This window comes from Sinocyclocheilus anshuiensis, unplaced genomic scaffold (genome assembly GCF_001515605.1).
Source record: "Sinocyclocheilus anshuiensis isolate Anshui unplaced genomic scaffold, SAMN03320099.WGS_v1.1 scaffold669, whole genome shotgun sequence".
Classification (NCBI taxonomy): domain Eukaryota; kingdom Metazoa; phylum Chordata; class Actinopteri; order Cypriniformes; family Cyprinidae; genus Sinocyclocheilus; species Sinocyclocheilus anshuiensis.
The window spans coordinates 657138-663224 of NW_015536499.1; positions in this window are offsets into that span (position 1 = coordinate 657138).

Below are 6087 nucleotides of genomic sequence, written 5' to 3' on the forward strand. Positions count from 1 at the left end.
AGCGACTGAGGACCAAGGTGGAGCTGGCGGGAGGAAGGAGCCCAACGGAGCCGGTGGGACAGAGCGACGGGGCGCAGCCAGAGGAGTGGAGTCCAGAGGCGATGGCGGGTCGACGTTGGAGGGATGAGGGAGCCCGGTGGAGCTGATGGATCGATGGGTGACGGTGGAGGCAAGGGAGCTAGGAGCCGAGGTAGAGCCACTGGGTCTGGGAGGTGAGGGAGGTGACGGAGGTGAGGGAGACTCCAACCACGGTGACGCTGGAGGATGGCAGTCCCGCGGGGCTCGCACCGCAATGATGGTGGGCTGAGGGCGAGCGGATCCATGGGGACACAACGGAAAGAAAAACACTGAGAAAAAAACGGAAAACAAACGGAGGGGAAAACACGGAAGTTACTGTTTTGGTCGGTCCTTCTGTCACACTTCTCGGGAGGCAAGGCGCGAGGAACGAGGAAACACGGAGATAACTTCAATTCACAGTCTTTAATGATCACACGGGGAACGTAGGAGACACTGGAACACAAGGAATGACGTTTGAGGACCGACAAACACTAACTGAAAGGACTGGGGCTTTTAAACACTGGGTGATTGGGAAAACACAGGGGCAAGGAATGACTAATTAAAGGGAACAAAGCACACCTGGGGAGAGAAAACACAACACAAAGAGTCCAGGGGCGTGACACTGTAAGGGCCCTTTTGCACCAAAAGTGAAATTAATAAGCCTCAGGCTGAAGGAAGTGCCTCTGCACCTCACTCCCAATTTCTCTCAACATGGGGACAGGAGAGCTGTCAGTGAAAAAATGAGAAAACAAAGTAACTTATGTTTTTGAAAAAGTAACTCCGATATATCGTTGTAAAATTAAAAGTAATGTTAATTTACTAGTTACTTGAAAAAAGTAATCTGATTACGTAACTCACATTACTTGTAATGCATTACCTCCAACACTGATGTTTACGAGCTGTAGCCATACAACTGAAATATTTTAACAGATTGGACGTATTCACTTATGTGCCGCACTTTAACCCAGATTTTTGCTTCTAAACATTGGATATTCCTTTAAAGTCACGGATAGGTTCATTTGAGAGAAGATCTGTTTCAGTCTCATCATGATAGGTGTGTTAGACATAAACATCCTCCACTGAACTTTAATAAAGCTATTGAATGAAAAGTAATCCACCATTATTGGGATTATGGCGACATTCATTCATTATACAATCCCAGTGGGTGACTACTTTAATATTCACTCACAATCCCTGTTTAACAAAGTCTATTAAATCCCAAGCTTAGCACAAATGAACGCTATGATTTCAATGAACTCATTTGAGGAACATTTAATTACCAGCTATGGAAAAATGAAATGTTTCTCCATAGGGTTTTTTTTAGTGTTGCATCTTTTTGTAATAGAATGAAGGCGACATAAAAGCTATTACCAGGTTGGCGTTCGCCGTGGCATCTCTCAGTGCGATGTTTTATGAAGGGAATAAAAAAAATGCAGATTAACATAGTGAGCTTCAACTCATGGAAACAAAGTGCCGTAACTGAGCAGCAGCTTCTTGCTTTTTAGAGTTAATATTCTGGGCTTTAATGTGCTCTCATTACATCTGCAGATGTTTATCATCACACATCCTCCTCTCCCTCTCTCCATGAACACTTTACTACACATGCGTTTATTACACATAGACTAGATGAGTCCTGAATGACTTACACTCATGGGTTGTATGTAAACTGATCGCATTTGTTTTCATTTAAAACTGAGTTATACCTGGTGTAATCCATATCTGACACTTGCAGAAAGAGAATCTTCCATAATTATTGTTTTTAAATTTGTTTGATTAAAATAGGAGTTACCTATCTATCGCAATTGTCAACAGCGTCAATACATCCAAGATGGCAGACGAGTTAAAATAAATAATATTAGTTATATTTATTGGCAAGATTTGACAATGTAAGGTCCCATTAGTGAACATTACTTAAAGCCTTAACTAAAATTAACTAACAATGAGCAATACATTTGTTAAAGTATCTATTAGCCTTTTATAATTTTAGTTAAGAAAAATACAACTGTTCATTGTTAGTCCATGTTTTCTCTGGTCTATTAAATAATATTAACAGATACAACTTTTGATTTAAATTTTTTTTAGTAAATGTAGAAATTAACATTAAGATTAATAAATACAGTATTTTAGAAATATTTTTCATTATTAGTTCATGTTAACTAATGTTAACAAATAGAACATCATTGTAATGTTACCTACAGTATATATTTATATTTCATTCAATACTGAAAAAAAATGTTTGTGTTGTTTTGTCAGACAGTTAGCTTAGCAACATACTAATGTCAAACAATGTCAAATTGTAAGTGATTGTTAGACCTATGCATTTTTATGATGCATTTATGTATTTTTGTTTATTAGCGTGTCACACAGTTAGCTTAGCAACATGCTAACGACAAGCACTATTGTAATCGATTACAAGTGACTATTATGTTTTTTTTTTTTTATGGCATGTCACATAGTTAGCTAAGCAACTGTCACAGTCTGTGTCTTTCCTTGTCTTCCCCGTTTTACCTAGTTTTCCCTCATGCCTGATTAGTTCCCTTGATTCGTTTATTCAGTTCATCTGTGTCCTAGGGGTGTAAATTTCATCTAATAGTAGGGGGAGGGGCAATAAACATAACATTTCTCAAGAGCGATTTTTGAAGGGGACACAAATAATACAGCTAAAATTGTACTTGTAAGGATATGTATACACAGTGGAAAGACTTACTATTATTAGTGCAGCAGGGAGACAGTGTCAAATTAGACAACACCAAGTTGTGGTCGCGCCGAGACAGCACTCATGTCCGTTGTATCCGTCACATTGTTGCCAAGTCCGCGGTTTTCCCGTGGACTTGGCCTACTTTATCACTGTTGCCGCGGGTTGTTTTTCATATCCGCGGGTTGAAGTGACCCCAATAACGTGTATTTTAGCCCCCGGAATGCGATTTTTTACTGGGGGACCCCCTCGAAATGCGGTTAGTTTGGGCTAGTTTTGGGTAACAATTGGGAGGGTTTTGTTGTAAAAAACCTGGCAACCATTTTCGTGAAGCAGGTAACGTTATTATTGCTAACATAGCGACTCATCCAAAAATACATTGGCATCATCTGTATTAAAGAGAATATAATCAGTTCATCCGATGTTTAAGTGAATAAAATAGCCTTGACAGCCTTACTTAGTCAAGTAACAACTCAACTCAAAATGTTTCTAAACTTAAAACGCATTTTTTAATGAAAAAATTTAGTGAGTGACGTGACATGACGTGACATGTGGCCAAGTATGGTGACCCATATTTGGAATTAGTGCTCTGCATTTAACCCATCCAAAGTGCACACACACAGCAGTGAACACACACACAGCAGTGAACACACACCCGGAGCAGTGGGCAGCCATTTTTGCTGCGGCGCCTGGGGAGCAGTTGGGGGTTCGGTGCCTTGCTCAAGGGCACCTCAGTCGTGGTATTGAATGTGGGAGAGAGCGCTGTACATTCACTCCCCCCACCTACAATCCCTGCCGGTACGAGACTCAAACCCGCTACCTTTGGGTTACGAGTCCAACTCTCTAACCATTAGGCCACGACTTCCTCCCTTTTTGCCCCGTTTGTGTTGTTTTACTACTTACACAATTATTTAAAGTAAAAAACATTGTTATTTACAATACACAGACAGGTTTTTAATCATATTTTTAGGGGGGACAACCCTCAGATGGGGGGGTCCTGTACCCCCCGACCCCCCCGGGATTTCAGCCTATGCTGTGTCCTGTTAATTTAGTCATTAGTCCCTCTCGTGTTTTTGTTCAGTCCTTGCTGGTTATTGTATTGTGATCTTTGATGTTGTTTTGCGCTGTGTTCCCTTGTATCTATGGATTATCATCTTCTTGGACTCTAATTAAACTCTTGTGTGGATTACCTTTGTCTTTGTGTGCCTTTCCTCAATACCAGCATTTATTTTTTTAGTTTTTTGAAAGTTTGTGTTTTTTCTTTTGCGATCATGGACCATCCCGGAATTCCTCCTCCTGCTGGAGCAGGGGGGAGCTTTCTCTCGAGGACCACACTAGACTATTCCTAGAGGTAGCTCATTACACCAGCTACCCGGACGACTGCCTCTGCGCGTTCTACCAGGCAAACCTAAACTCCGCGTGCAGAGCGCAGTTGTCCAGAGATGGTCCTCGAGAGGATTTCGCCGCCTTTGTGGAGTGGGTGCTGGTGAGATGCAAGTCACCACTCACCGTCTGCCACGCTGATGAGGAACTCACTAGCCCAACTCCGGACCCAAAGGTCAGCCAAACACCACCCCGCTGTGCGGAGCAACAGCCAGAGCCCACTGCAGACAGAGAGCTAGAGCCTGCCGCGACCGACGAGCCATTGCCTAATGGAGTGACAGAGCTGAGGATTGCCACGGAGTCAGAGCCTCATCAAACATCTGACCAGGTGCGTGAGCCGGCAACAATGCCCACCATGGAGGATTATACAGTGGAGAGCGAGGGCAAAGTGGAAAGCCCTGCCCACTGTTCCACCGCTGAGAGTGAGCTGCAGCTGGACTCAGAGGATGTTATAGACTTTTATTCCAACATACCTCCTCTCCCATCTTTTGTCTGTCTGTTCTCCCTGGCTCTTTCCTCCTTCTAATCCGCCCTGGCTCCTCCAGTCTCCGTCCTGGTTCCTCCAGTCTCCGTCCTGGCTCCTCCCTCCGTCTGGTCCGCCATGGTTCCTCCTGATCCCTCCATGGCTCCTCCCTCCATCTGATCCTCCCTGGCTCCTCCAGTCTCCGTCCTGGCTCCTCCCTCCGTCTGGTCTGCCATGGTTCCTCCTGATCCCTCCATGGCTCCTCCCTCCATCTGATCCGCCCTGGCTCCTCCAATCTCCGTCCTGGCTCCTCCCTCCGTCTGGTCCGCCATGGTTCCTCCTGATCCCTCCATGGCTCCTCCCTCTGTTGTCACTGCCCTGGTCATCTGCCTGCCTTCTTACCTGCACTTTGCCGTCCCCTGTTACCATCCCAACTCCACTCCTTTGTCCTCCTCCAAAGTCCCCCTCCATCCCACCCCTTGATCTTTCTGCGGTGCGAGGTCGTGCCTTCCGGAAAGGGGGCGATATGTCACAGTCTGTGTCTTTCCTTGTCTTCCCTGTTTGACCTAGTTTTCCCTTATGTCTGATTAGTTCTCTTGATTAGTTCATTCAGTTCACCTGTTTCCTGTTAATTTAGTCATTAGTCCCTCTCTTGTTTTTGTGTAAGTACTCCCCGTTTCTGTTCAGTCCTTGCTGGTTATTGTATTGTGATGTTTGATGTTTTTATGCTGTGTGTTGCCTTTTATCTATGGATTATCATTTTCTTGGACTCTAATCAAACTCTTGTGTGGATTACCTTCGTCTTCATGTGCCTTTCCTCAACACCAGTGTGACAGCAACATGTTAACTGCAAATATTATTGGAATCAATTGTAATTAAGGCCTATGCATTTATTTTATGTTTTATAGAGTATCACACAGTTAACTTAGCATCGTGCAATGCTCTATTAGGATTCAGTTGTAATTGTCTGTTATGTATTTTTATGTTTACTATTGTGTCACACAGTTAGTTTAGCAACATGCTAACAGCAAACACCATTGGAATCAGTTGTAAGTGAATGTTGGGCCTATGCATTTTTATGCTTAAAGCGCAAAGCATGCTTTGTTTTTGTGTAAGTACGCTAACGCATGTGTTCAGTGAAATGGGTAGCCTTTCAAAGTGTACTCCATTTGATAGCATGCCTGAACACAGGTGATCGACACATGTGCTCTAGAAAGCTTAGTTTTTCTAACTAAGTTATGACCAATAAAAATGTCTTTGTACTCTTTTAAAGGGGTCATATGATGCGATTTAAAATTTAAAAACTTTCTCTTTGGAGTGTTACAATCTCTTGGTGCATAAAGAAGATCTGTAAAGTTGCAAAGACTAAAGTCTCAAATCCAAAGAGATATTCTTTATAAAAGTTAAGAGTCAACCACGCCTACCTAAAATGGCTTGTTCTAACACACCCCCACGTCTACGTCACGATGTGGGAAGATTTGCATAACGC